Source organism: Panthera onca, chromosome C1 (genome assembly GCF_046562875.1).
Source record: "Panthera onca isolate mPanOnc1 chromosome C1, mPanOnc1 haplotype 2, whole genome shotgun sequence".
NCBI lineage: Eukaryota > Metazoa > Chordata > Mammalia > Carnivora > Felidae > Panthera > Panthera onca.
Window position 1 is genome coordinate 47,100,201 of NC_138346.1, and position 14,214 is coordinate 47,114,414.

The 14,214-nt window shown below is 32.8% G+C and overlaps 1 protein-coding gene across 8 annotated transcripts in view; it reads left to right on the top strand.

The window, feature by feature from the left end:
- Window positions 1–14,214, top strand: part of TFPI (tissue factor pathway inhibitor) — a 105,359-nt gene that overhangs the window by 15,121 nt on the left and 76,024 nt on the right. For all 8 annotated transcript variants that reach the window (XM_081796361.1, XM_060622301.3, XM_081796359.1 and 5 more), the window contains exon 2: window positions 7,004–7,136. The gene's annotated coding sequence lies outside the window, so the exon portion shown is untranslated. The remainder of the gene's footprint in view (window positions 1–7,003; window positions 7,137–14,214) is intronic.

Sequence of the window (14,214 nt, forward strand, 5' to 3'; positions counted from 1 at the left end):
TAACCCAGAATGCAGCACAGGGAGAAAAATAACCTTTTCTTCCTATTTCATTGAGGAAATAAAAGCCAATGGAAGAGAACTTCCAAATACACCCACCACCCTATCTGCCCATGTTATGCCACTCTACCCATGTACTCTCTAACACCAGCTACATAATTTGGGGGGCCTAGTAGCAAAAGGAAACTGTGGATCAGTTGATCAGAAGTTAAGATGGTGATAGCAGAGTATTAAACTAGGCATAGAACCCTTCTTAGTGCAGTGCCCTGCATGATTGCATCAGTCTCACTGGCATGAACCCAGCCTTTAACTCAACCTTTACTTCTGTTTTTATTAATGAGCTGCTTGTCTCTGAGCGAAGCTTAGTACATCTCCCAAGTCACTAAATCCCAGCTCTTCTTAGTTATTCAAGCTCGCTCTTCCCAAATTAATTTATTAATTCAATGCATTACCAGTCAACAGTAACTGGTTTTGAAGAAACCGGCACACCAATATTAAACTTTATATGGAAGATGTAAAGAGTGAAAAAAAAATAGCCGAAAGAACTTTGAAATGTTTGAAACAGAAGATGAAAATGAAGATTTCAAAGCTAAAGATTTAAAAGTAAAATTTTAGAAGAAAATGTAGAATAATATATTCATCCATGTTACGATAGGTAGAATTTTTTATATAAGATTTTTAAAGCACAAACCATTAAGGAAAAGACTGATATATTTACCTGCCTCAGTATTAATCCTTATTTGACAAAAAAACAAAAACAAAAACCACCCACTCTAAGCAAACCAGAAAGACAACACACAGAGGGAGAAGGCATCTCTCATTCATATAACCAATAGAAAATATTTCCCGAAATATATAAGAAACATTTATTATTTAAATAAAAATAAGACTGAGCTCGGGTGGCTCAGTCGGTTGGGTGTCCGACTTCGGCTCAGGTCATGATCCCATGGTTTGTGAGTTCGAGCCCCGTGACGGACTCTGTGCTGACAGCTCAGAGCCTGGAGTCTGCTTTGGATTCTGTGTGTGTCCCCCTCTCTCTGCCCCTTCCCTGCTCATGCTCTGTCTCTCTCAATAATGAATAAACGTTAAAAACAAGACAGAACAGCAAACCTAGTATTTTAAAGAGTCAAAGGATATGAACAGGCATTTCTCAGATCAGTAAATCAATAAATATGAATATTTCCTTACAAGAAATCTAAGAAATAAAAGCAAAATCAACAATAAGATGGCATTTCTTAATATCAGTATATCAGAAATTTAAAATTCTGACAACACTTTTTGGCAAGCATGTGGAGAAATAAGTAGTCTTATATAGTTCTGTGATGATCAATATAGAATACCTTGCATAACTAAAAAACCTCTTATTCTAACTAAAAAACCTCTTATTCTATAATGCAGCAATTCCAATCTTACATATCTATTTAGAACATACGCTTAGATTTGTGCGGGGTGTCGTGTAAGAATGTTCACTAAAGCAAAAACAAGTGAAAGCAAGCTAATCAAACTAACTTCTCCTAAGCATAGAGATGAAAAAAATTAATTGCCTTTTTTAAATAAATGGAATACTATACCAAAGCAAAAGTGAAAGAAGGAGATCCACAAATGTAAATACATATACATTTCAGAAATGTAATCATGTGTGAAAAAATGTAGTTGCAAACAAAATAGAGTAATATACTATTTATGTATTTTTTAAAAAACAATTGGCAGGGGGAGGGGGGTTGCGGCATCTGACTGGCCCAGTCAGAAAAGCAAGAGACTCTTGGTTTTGGGGTTGTGAGTTTAAGTCCCGTGTTGGGTGGGGAGGTTGCTTAAAAATAAAATCTTAAGTAAAATAAAAAACAATTGGATGAATTATTTGTGTAAAAAATCATATATAGCAATGTACAACATCGTAAATGAAAAATATTCACCCCAACTTCATGATACTGACTACTAAAGAGGAAGAGAGACTGTGGAGAGGACTGGAGTTAAGGTTATTTCAGACAGTAAATAAATCTGGGTCCTTATTGATTATGAGTGGTACATGCTATCCACAAAGAATGAATAGAACAAGTATCAGGAGAAATGTTTCAAGATGGAAAACAGCCCCCTAACCCATGTGCCATAAAAGAATGTTAATACTCACCGAAGATTATTTCCATGCATAGTGACATGTAGATAATGAAGCCTGAAATATTACACTAAAGCAAATGCATATCAGTTGTCATCTATTTTTGTAAAAGGAAGGATACACTCCCTAAATAAGATAAACATGAAAAATCTAGACTGATCTCGTCACTTATGCATTTCATTACTTCAATTTTTGTGAGAGAATGAAAACCAAGTTTTGTCATACTTTCATGGTTTAGTCTTACTTTAGTCTTACTTTAATGAATGTCACCTGGATTCTGAAGGACTTCAACATCAAAAGAAAGAAAAATGACTATTGTCAAAAAAGTGGAAATACTCTTCTCCGTCCAGATGGGTTTTTGGCAGGCACCTCACTTTCTAAACTCTCAAATGAATAACTCATATATGGATTTGACACAATCCTAGTAGAACTCAGAAAAAAAAAAATCATGCCATGAAAATACCATTTCCTGAATTGGTTTTGCTTTTAATGGAACTGAGTTTACAAGTACAGCACTTCTAATTAGCCTTGCTTTTCTGAGTGTGCAAAATGGACACTACCTGTTTATCACTATCTTTCCATTGGAATATAAGGGCTGTGGTTTTGTGATTGCTCATTACATGTTAAGGTACCAATTATTCAACCTTATTCTGCTTACTTTCTAGAATACCTTTCTAGCCTGAAACAACACTCAATTTAAATTTGTATTTTCCTTGTTTCTTCTTTTAATTATACTCATTAAATTCTGAGAACGCTATTACCTACATTGACATTTTCCTATTATTCTTCTGCTTCCTTTTGCCCCTTAAACATTTTCCCCAAAGCCAGATCTTTTCTTCAAGTCTTCTGATAAATCCCTCTGCAATTATGACTTTGTCCTACCCAAACCACATGTTATTCAGACAAAATTTGTCAACAAAGAAAATTGAGATAGTTTGTGCCATTACATGGCCAAAAGCTATGTCATATGCCTGAACATTTCCCCTGACCCCTTTGATGAAAAATGCACTTAAATGTAAGTTCCAAGAAAACAGCAATGTTTATCTGGTTTGTTCACTGCTATAGTCCCAGTAGTGGCATGTAATAGGTGGTCAAAAAATAGCTTATAAATGGATTATTCAGAAAACACCTGTTTGTATTATGGTGAAGTAGAAAGCAGCAAAGAATTAATGATGACCATATGTTAAATATTAAAAGTTATTAATCACGTTAGTACATTATTGCATAAGATATTTTCTATCCTACTTAGACAATATACTTCATAAAGATGAAGTTGTAAAATATGTTATAAAGCTATAATTTTTATAGGGCTGAAAGTTGGCAAAATACCAAGGCATATCAATGTCTAAGGACATATCAATTGAATTTATATTGTGCATATTTGGGTATCGCTTAAATTGTCCAGTGATGCTTTGAATGAATAACAAACTAGATGCATGCACAATTCATAAGTATTTATGTATTTATTTCATAGCATTGATCTTTCTTGACTTCATTTTAGCAAAATTAATAATTATAATCAACATATTGACAATTTTGTTCTACTTTAAGTATATGCAATTTCAAATATTTTGTCAAATGTAAATTCAATCTAAACATTTAAAAATTTCATATTTTCAAAAAGTTTTTTCTTTTAGAGTAGTGAAAGTTATTTATTAAAATATACGTGCAAAGTGAACATTTTTAATGAATATCAAAATTTAAAAGAATGACTGAAATTTTAATAGGATTTTTTGAAAATATGACAACCTTACTAAGTGTTTAAAAGTAAATTTTCAACAGTTCTGGTTTTTGGAGTTCATCTAGTTGCCAATGAAAATATTATTATTATACTTCACATTACATACAGACCTACGTATTAACAAATTTCATACTTACATGAATTATTTAACATACCAGACCCTTCCTCACACTCCATGTACAACTGGTCAAATACTCCATGGATCTGTGTGCTCCTCCAGAAATGGGCATTGGAATCAAATGAGAGGCCAGAGAAGCCAGTGCTACTGTGAAAATAATACATTCTGAGATCTATTCCATTCCTGCTACCTGAGACAAAGGATTTGACAAAGTAATTATTTTTGATTTTGTAATTAGCTGAGCACATCTGCCATTCAAATCCTCTCTGTGCGCAGGAACAGAAAAATGGGATCACTTGCAATTGGAGAAGTCTACACATAACACCTGGATTAAATGATCAAAATGAACATCCATCATCAGTAATGAGACAAACCAAATCGCGTGCCCTCTGATGGAATGAAATGAGAACAAAACAGCCTCACTTATGTAATAGTCCAAGAAGAAATGCATAACCTAAATTAATTATGAGGAAATACGAGGCAAACCTAATTAAGGACATTCTAAACTTGCCTGTAAATTTCAAAGTGCCAATAAAAAACCGTGGTATGAAAAAATGCCTTATATCTTGATTTATGTGCTAATATGAAATTAACTCTAAGATATATGTTTTAAATTTTTTTAAAAAGTTGGAGAACTGTACCTCAATTTTGAAAAAAAGTTAGATACATATATAAATAATTTCTAGAATGACAAAGAAACAGTTAATAGTGGCCACCTCTGGAAGTGGAATCAGGTGGAGAGAGAAAGATGTTTATTTTCTACTTCTACTTTCCACTCTTTTCTTTACTGTATGATTTATTTTTAAACTAAACAGACATTTTTTTAAACGTTTAATAATTTTTAAAGTTTCTATGACTTGTAAATTTTGTTTTTGAGTCTTAGAAAATGGAAACTATTCTCAGGAAAAAAATATATTGTTTTAAATTATGTAACACAAGACTGATCATAGGTCATGGTACCTGAGGTGTCATTCCATCCTTAATCATTAACTAGCTATGGCTGTTAAGCAAAGGCACTTCAATTCTTTTAGATTTATTCATCTTTATAGATGAGATTTATAGGTGAAATTTCTTGTAATTATAACCTTAAATACTCTTAAGAATATATTAAGACATTTAACATGTTGTCAACAGAGGGCAGTAATTAACCACAAATAGTCCCATGTTTTCCATGAGCAAGAAATAAATCCTATTCATAGAATTTGAAGGAAGATAGTATTCAGAGTACCACAGTTTTTCTTGCTATTTTTTTAAAATTGTGATTATATTCCAGTTTTCTCCCATTCAAATAAATACTCCAAACAAACACTGCTTTTTCCCACTCAGATCATGATCTCACAGTTGGTGGCTCTGAGCCCTGCATTGGACTCTATGCCTGCTTCAGATTTTGTGTCTCCCTCTCTCTCTGCCCCTCCCCTGCTTGTGCTCTGTCTCTCTCTCTCAAAAATGAATAAACATTAAAAAAATTAAAAGAAAAAAGGAAATGAGACACAAAAGATAAAAAGGGAAGAATATAAAGTGAGTTTCGTGATAAGGCAAGGCCTTGTTGACGGGAATTAGAACGTCATTTACTCTGCCTTCTGATCATTTGTGTGGTGCATGTCGATACAGTAGTGCCCACTGGAAAGATCAGAGACAAAGGATTACTACAGATTTGGATTTTAAACTATTCTAGGCTACTTACTGTCTGTACATGCTAAACTCTGGTGAACTGAATGAAACTTTCCAAAGCCTATATTCCTTCAAATCCAAAATAATAACAATAGCTACTTTAGAGGATTGTTTAAGGATTAAAATAATTATTTATAAAATATATAGGAAAATACTATATATATATAGTTGCTCAATAATGTTTATTAATATCATCATGATTATTGTTGCTATTATATTATCATACAGATCTCCTTGTTTTAGTACAACTTAGTCTGATAGAGGAAATACTGCATTTTATCCTTAAACATATATATTTATGTACAAATAAATATATATAACTATGTATTGTAAAACCTAGGATTGCAAATAACTTATTCTATAAGTGTTCCACAAGACGAGCAAACATTTCTAATAAATTTTAACTTGATAAACGAGCAATGTCTTGCAATACAAGTAGTACATAACACTGAATGTCACATGATCACAACTAAGCCAATGGTTCTTGAAATTCTCTTTGATATACAAGTGCTTTGGATTACAAGCATGTTTCTGGAATGAATTATGCTTGCAAACCAAAGCTTTACTGTGTGTGTGTGTGTGTGTGTGTGTGTGTGTGTGTGTGTATACGTATAATGTACATGCATGTGTATATATGTATGTACATATTCCTTTAACAAATAATAACATTGTGTTTTTATGAACCAAATTTTGGGAATTTGGTACATGTTTTAATAGTTAAAAATGAATATCAGTTTACCTTTTACCTCAATTTTAAACCTTTTAAGAGAGAAAAACCTGGGATACTGGATGAGAACTTTTTGTTGTTTATAAATCAAAAAAATATGCATGTTAAAAATGTGAAAAATGATTAAAGAATATAGATAGCACTTCACAAAAGAAAAAATAAAAATGATGGGGTGCCTAAGTGGCTCAGTTGGTTAAGCATCCAACTCTTGGTTTCTGCTCAGGTCATGATCTCACATTTCGTGGATTCTAGTGCCGTGTCTGGTTCTGCACTGACAACGCAGAGCCTGCTTGGGATTCTCCCTCTCTCTCTGCCTTCTCTTTCTCTCTCTCTCTCTCTCAAATATGAATAAACATTTAAGAAAAAAAATATTTTTAAGAAAATGAACATTCAACTTCGCTGTTACTCAATGGACTGCAAATTAAAATTTTTTTCACATTTTGCCTATAAAACAGAAAACAAACTTTTTAAAGGTACCTTCGAGGGAGTTGGTATATGAGTACTCTCATAAGGTGTGAAGCTCAATTGGTTACACATTTATTTGAAAATATAACTGTAACCATGACATTCTATCCTAAAAGGTTTAAAAAATTAATCGAGATGTGAATTGAACAAGAATTTGTTTTTACTTTTTAGATATTGAAATCAGTGAAAACCTCTGGAAGATAAACTTACACAATTTTGTATAAATTAAAGAAATAGAATTTTACATGAAGCTCTTGGAATAACTTCTTTCTAATCCCCGCTTTAAAAGAAGATATTTTATAAGGTGAGATTTTTCTTTTGTTCTCTGTAATCCTTGTTTACTGAATAGGAATTGTCATCATTAGTGACATCAGTTTATTGTTCTAAAATGAAGGTTTCAAGAAGACAAGGCTTTTACCTGTCTAGTTCTTTATTCTAGAATAGTTTGTCATATAGTTAGTACTCAATAAATATGTCCATGTTGTGTATGTACATGCTGTTTTATTTGACACTGAAATTTTTCTAAGAAGTTTATAAGTAAAAATATTTTAATAAAAATATATAAACTTATGAGAAGTAACTTCTTAAATTTCTAAAAAAAGTTTATCTGTTAGCAATATTTTAATGATTCTTACAAAAAAATCTAGTCAAACTCTGACTACCAACCATTCTTGCTTTTGTAGCTGTGTCTTGTATCATTAGACAAAGGGAGATAGATAATCACAAAACCTCACTGGTGAGCCATTATTCTTCAGAATTACAAATGACACTGAGCAGTATGTTTTTTTCTGGTTCTTTTTAGAAAAGATTAGTGAAAACACAAATATATACTTAATAAAGAGATTAAAATGGTTTTAGTTTAAGTAAAATAAATATTTTGAATGAAACATTATTATCCAAATAGTTATTTCATGTAAGTCACATAGAAATTTAAGTGATCAGGATAAAATTAAAAAAAGACAGTTGATATGCAATTTCTTTGTAACCCATTACCTGGTATCATTTCAAACATTTTTTTGAGATATATTATCACAAACATAATTTTTAGACCCTAATATAATACAGATACATTCTAATACACGTATGTACACATTATATATAGCAGTTAGACTAATTTTACTCAGATGAACTTGAACTCTCGTCTAAGTCTTGTTTTTAAATAGACTTACCAAAGTTTTATACATTTTCTTCTCCACCTAAAGCTCAACAACCCTATTCCACCTTTATAACTTTTTCTAATACTGTAATAACCTAGAAGAAATATTATCAGATAAGCATCTCTACAGTTTTTAATTCCATCCTGTCACATTCCAAGAAAAGAATCTTAGTTCCTGGGAGACAAATGTTCTTCCAGTGTCATAGTATTATTGGAAGATGCAGCCATTTGCCTAATAAAATACAGAGGTCCATGGATCTGTGGCAACAACCTGGCTGACTTCATGAAGTAAACAAGCCTCACACCTTTGACATAAAATAATAAAATACATAAATGATGCCAATATGGTGGCAGGGACTACAGGCTTTAGAATATATTTCTGTGGAATTTAGGTCTTTTACATTCATTTAAAAGCCTGCAGCTTTCTAACAGCAGGATATTGACTTACTAAATAATGAAACATTTGTAATTAAATAGCATGGAACTATTAAAGTAATGTATTAGAAGGGTGCCTGAGTGGCTCAGTCCGTTGAGCCTCCAACTCTTGGTTTCAGCTCAGGTCTTGATCTCACAGTTTGTGAGTTGGAGCCCCACCTCAGGCTCTGTGATGACAGTGCAGAGCCTGCTTGGAATTTCTCTCTCCCTCTCTCTCTGTCTCCCTGGCTTGCTCTCATGTGCTCTCTCTCTTAAAGATTATATACTGTACAAAAACATGTTAAATGATTAAAAACAGACTACATACAGATAGACACAATGTAATCTCATTTTGAAAACAGAAATGTATAATGTACATGCATGTGTATAGAGCTATCCATGACAGAGAATATATGAAATAAGTTTTGTAATGCCTAGAGTTGGGCAATATGTATGAGTAATGTGTGTGGTTTTTTTTTTTTTTAAGTTTACTTTGAGAGAGAGAGAGAGAGACATACGGAGAGGGAGAGAGAGCATGAGTGGGGGAGGAGCAGAGAGAGAGAAAGGGAGAGAGAGAATCCCAAACAGGCTCTGCCTTGTCAGCACAGAGCCCGATGAGGGGCTCTAACTCACAAACTGTGAGATCATGACTTGAGCCGAAATCAGGAGTCGGAAGCTCAATCAACTTAACCACCCAGGCGTCCCTATATGAATAAAGTTTTATTTGAGTTTGGTCTTTTCTGTACTTTTCTTATTTTCTATAATTAACATATACTTTTATTTCATTAGGTATTTCACTGATATTTTATTTTATTTGAAATGAAAACCATTTGAAAGAATGTCCACTTTCTATATTTAGATGAACTTTGTGGAGAAGCCACCTAGCAGGTCCAAAGCTTGCAGAGTAGAATTTCAGAGAAAGAATATGGGACATACTATCAGTTGGTGCAGGATCAGGCAGCTGGGTAGAATCCCCAAAAGTGATTAGTTTTGCCAGGATTTGGCTCAAAGTAGAATGATGGTTCTAATGCAAAGATTTTGCCCTCCAGGAGATATTGCAAATGTCTGGAGATATTTTTAGTTGTCACCATTAAGAGGAAATTGCTACTGGCATCTGATATATAAAGACCAGTGATGTTGCTACAATGCACAGGAAAGCCCACTGCAACAAAGAATTCTCTCTCCCAAAATGTCAATAGTAGAAAGGTTGAAAACTTGGGATAAATGTAAAATGTAACCGCTGAGAAGGCCAATAAATTGGGAGAAAGCTGTAATGAGTTAAGTTGGCTATGCTATTACCTTTGTGCAGAAACTGAAACCTTCTCGAAATGACCTTCTGTACTTATCTGAAAGAATGAGCTAAGAGTCTAAGAACCTGGGTCTCCCTTAGTTTAGTTGATCTTTGCGTGGAGAGCTGAGATTACAATCAAAGAAAGTATGAGGATGGTTGGCTGTTGTCTTGTGTTCTGAAATTCAGGGCAAGATCACATTATCTAATCATCCAGGCTCTCTGAGGGCAGGATCTATAAAGGGATTGTGTGCTTTTCCTGGTGCTGCATTGTATTTGTTCCAAGATTTATACTTCGATATTGCAAGACTTAACACTGGTGTCGAGATTACATGTCAAGAATGCTATTACAGCTTTTAGTTTATTTGTCACCCAGTTCATAGTAAAATAAGTTGATGCTTCCATCTATAAAGAGCAAAGTAGTACCAAAGGAAGTTTATTTATTTATTTTCGTCACAAGAAAAAAGAAAATGGAGGCAAAAGGAAACCCATTGCTAGAGTAAAATTCTAAAGATGTTTGTTGCCCTGCGAGCATGGGACAGGCAGCCAAAGAGAGTGCTATGTTAAAATTCACGCATTTGCCAAGGTTAGTCACCTCCTTTGTGAGAAAGGCTATTAAAAGAAAAATCAGTACATTTAGAAGAGGAGTGCTTTTCCTAGATCCAAAGAGTTGTTATAGTAGCACCTATCGGCTATCAATTCTATGAAACTGGTAGTGAAGTTAGCCAGGAAACTTTTTTTTGCCTTTCATGTACATTGACTTTGAAAATTATATTATAAAAGAGAACAGCCTCATTTTATAAAAGACTCTCTACTCTTTCAGTCACACTGTGATAAAAATGGTCAAATAGAATAATGTTTCAGAACTTTTTCTTTTTTTAATGTTTCATTGATGCCAAACTTTTTGCTTTCATTTAGGCAGATTTTAGAATTTTAAAAATTAAAAATTTTGAGAAAATGAACAGTGAAAATGTTCTCTTTCTAGTCTTTTGTTGTTATATGTCCTTATTGATTTTTAACTTAAATATACATATCAAGGAAAAGGAAAAGAAAATACCAAGCATCCAAGTAATTATCATCTAGAATTAATATATGCTAACATTTTCATCACATTTTCTATGTATTTACATTATGGTGCATATTATTTTAGATAAAATATAGTATTATGTAGTATTTTTATATAAAAGATATAAAATATTACAAATACCATTGAAGGTGAACAATTTTTATAGCCTTTTCCAGTTGTATTCCTCTCCTTTCCTTTTTAGAACAACCAAAATAAATGTGTGTCCTTTTACTACATATATATCTTTATTAAATATACAGTATTACTTGTGTGTATTTCCAAAGTTAAGTAAATGACATTCTTGATTTTGAATTTTTCTTAAGATTTTATTTTTAAGTAATCTCTACACCCAACATAGGGCTCAAACTTACAACCCCGAGATCAAGAGTCACATGCTCTACCAGCTGAGCTAGCCAGGTGCCCCACATTTTTTACTTACTGATATATTCTTAAGTTCTCACATGTTTATACATATTCATGAACACCTACTTTTCCAAATAGTATTCCATCAAATGGATATTACAATGTATTTATATATGCCATATTTATTGATTTTTAAATTGTTTTTTACATTTTTACAAAAATATTGCACTTGATATTGTAAATATCTATTGGTGCACAAAAACAGTATGTAAATTTTTTTTTAGAATAGAGGTAGAATTTATAGGTTAGAGATTATACATAATTTTAAAAAGTACTAATGCGGCTTTGTGAAAATTTTTTTCTATTTTACTAAGAAGGACAATAAATATTCATTATTTAAAAATTTTTTAATGCTTATTTATATTTGAGAGAGAGAGAGACAGACACATACCACGAGAAGTGGAGGGGCAGAGAGAGAGAGGGAGACAGAGAATCCAAAGCAGGCTCCAGGCTCCGAGCTGTCAGCATAGAGCCTGACCCGGGGCTAGAACCCATGAACCGTGAGATCATGACCTGAGCTGAAGTTGGATGCTTAACCAACTGAGCTACCCAGGTGCCCCAATAAGTATTTATTATTATGGTTATGGAAACATATAAGAAAGGTAACATAATCTAAAACAGAGAGGTAGTCTTACCTAATAGTTAGGACTATATGCTCAGAACTCAAACTATCTGGATTCAAATCCCACTTTCATTAATTAGCTGTTTGAATTTGCACAAATGAATGAATCATTTATCTTTATCTCCAAATAGGAAAATAAGACCCATCTCATGATGGTGTCTTAAATATGGCACATGCAGAATAATACCTGGCACTAAGTAAGACTTAAATAAATATTAACTATTGTTGTTATGTTTGTTATTTATACTATTGTTTTTACATGTGTAGCTATATTATCCTTACTGTTAATCAAGGCATAAGAAGGACTCAAGAGTTTTGAATACTGGAGGTAATTCTCTGGGTCTTTTAGTCCAGTTGTTTCATCTGTCAGGAAACTAATGTCAGGATGTCTTTTGAACAGCTTCCACATGTCACTTTCCCTCCCTTATTTCTTCTAGGAGTGAACATACTCTTTATCATAGAACAGCTCATCCTATCTTTTTAAACTATAATTGGTAGGAAAGTTATCCTAATTTTAAGCTAAAAATATATGTCCCCATTATCTTCATTCACCTAATTATTCTGGAGCAAACTAGATTAAATTTACTGTCATTTCTATACAACCATCTCCTGAATACTTTAAGATAATAAATACAATGACTCTCCCCACCTTTCAGTTTCTATTTTGAAAATTAAATATTCTGGGTTTAATCAAAATGTTTTAGACATAAGTACTTTTAAAATATCTGAAGTGTATGCCTTAAAAAAAAAACTAGGTTTTATCTCACTACTCTGAACACATTCTGCTTTGACAATTGTTCTCCTAAACTATGGTACAAATATAAGAGCAAAATACTGCAATACTGCAAAGGGAAGTGGGAGTATTACTTTCCTTATGCTGGATGACATAGATCAATTATTGTGACCTAAGATTGTATGATACCTTTTTAATAGTCATGTCACTTCCATAGGAGTTACTTCACAGAGGTAGATGTATGATGAATCTTATAAACATCAATGAAAAGCAACAGAATTTACTCTTTATTCACATTTTAGAGATACAGATATACATTCCAGATTCTCTCAGAAGGAGTTAGACAAACTAAATATGATTAGGAAAAAAAAAAATCACAATAATGAAAGTGAAAGTTCTAACTAATCTCACCATGCTATCTAATAGAATATCTGATTCTAAAAACCTAGAAAGAAGAAGCTAGGAATTCAACTTGTTTTGTTTTTCCTCTGAGACATTCCATTTTAAAAATATCAATACGTAGGGGCGCCTGGGTGGCTCAGTCGGTTGAGTGTCCAACTTCAGCTCAGGTCATGATCTCATGATTCGTGGGTTCAAGCCCCGCGTCGGGCTCTGTGCTGACAGCTCAGAGCCTGGAGCCTGCTTCGGATTCTGTGTCTCCCTCTCTCTGTGTTCCTCCCCTACTCTCACTCTCTCTCTCACTCTCTCAAAAATAAATAAAGATATAAAAAATAATAATAAATAAAAATAAATAAATAAATAAATAAATAAAGATATCAATAAGTAGCAATAACTGTGAAATGCAATGTTTAAGCACAGATGATAGAAAGATTTAGCTTTCCCTATTTTTTTAGTTAATTTTTTTTTGTCTGATGAGAAAAATCATTTGCTCAAGATGTCTGCCTATTAATAATGTAAGTTATAACTGAGAGTCCTGTGGAGACTCTCTTGAGAATGCTAAATAACCCTCAACCATGCGTAGACCTTCAAGTTGCCACTGTTACCACTACTTCTCAATAACCATTCTCATAAAAAAATAAGAAAATATATACTATTAATTAAAACATGAACTAGACAAAACAAAAGTAACATAATGATTCCAGTTCTCAAGTTTGCATTTATGCACTCATTCTGATTTCCATGTGAAAATTCAGTCTAGTTTGAGAAGAATTTATTTTTCTGTAGATGGAGTCAGCTTGTGACCATAAAATTCCTAAAAACCTTTTTGTTATGATTATACTGCTAACAAGAATTTGTTTTAATCCACAACATATTTCAAATTGATTGGTGCTTAATTTTGTTTATACTGTTGTTTACTATCAGTAAATTTCCAGAAAGCATTTCCCCCCTAATACTTCATATCCTACAATTAAGTGCATAGGAAGAAAAGGAAAAAAAAAAAGGGAATAGGGCTCCAGAAAGACAGAAGGAATGAGGTCCAGAGGTCTAATTTTAGTAACCAGGTATCCATAGTTCTGTATTCAAGGTTATGTAATATAATAATATGGATGCAGTCAAGATAATATATCTATGAGGGAAGAAGATATATAAGTAGAGTGTATATTATGCATTTCTACTTAAGTTAACACTTGATAGCAAAGTACCCCCAAATTTACAGCGTTTTTAGCAAGAAAGCGTTTATTTTCACTCACCTTTGTGCGTTGAATGATCTGGATCATG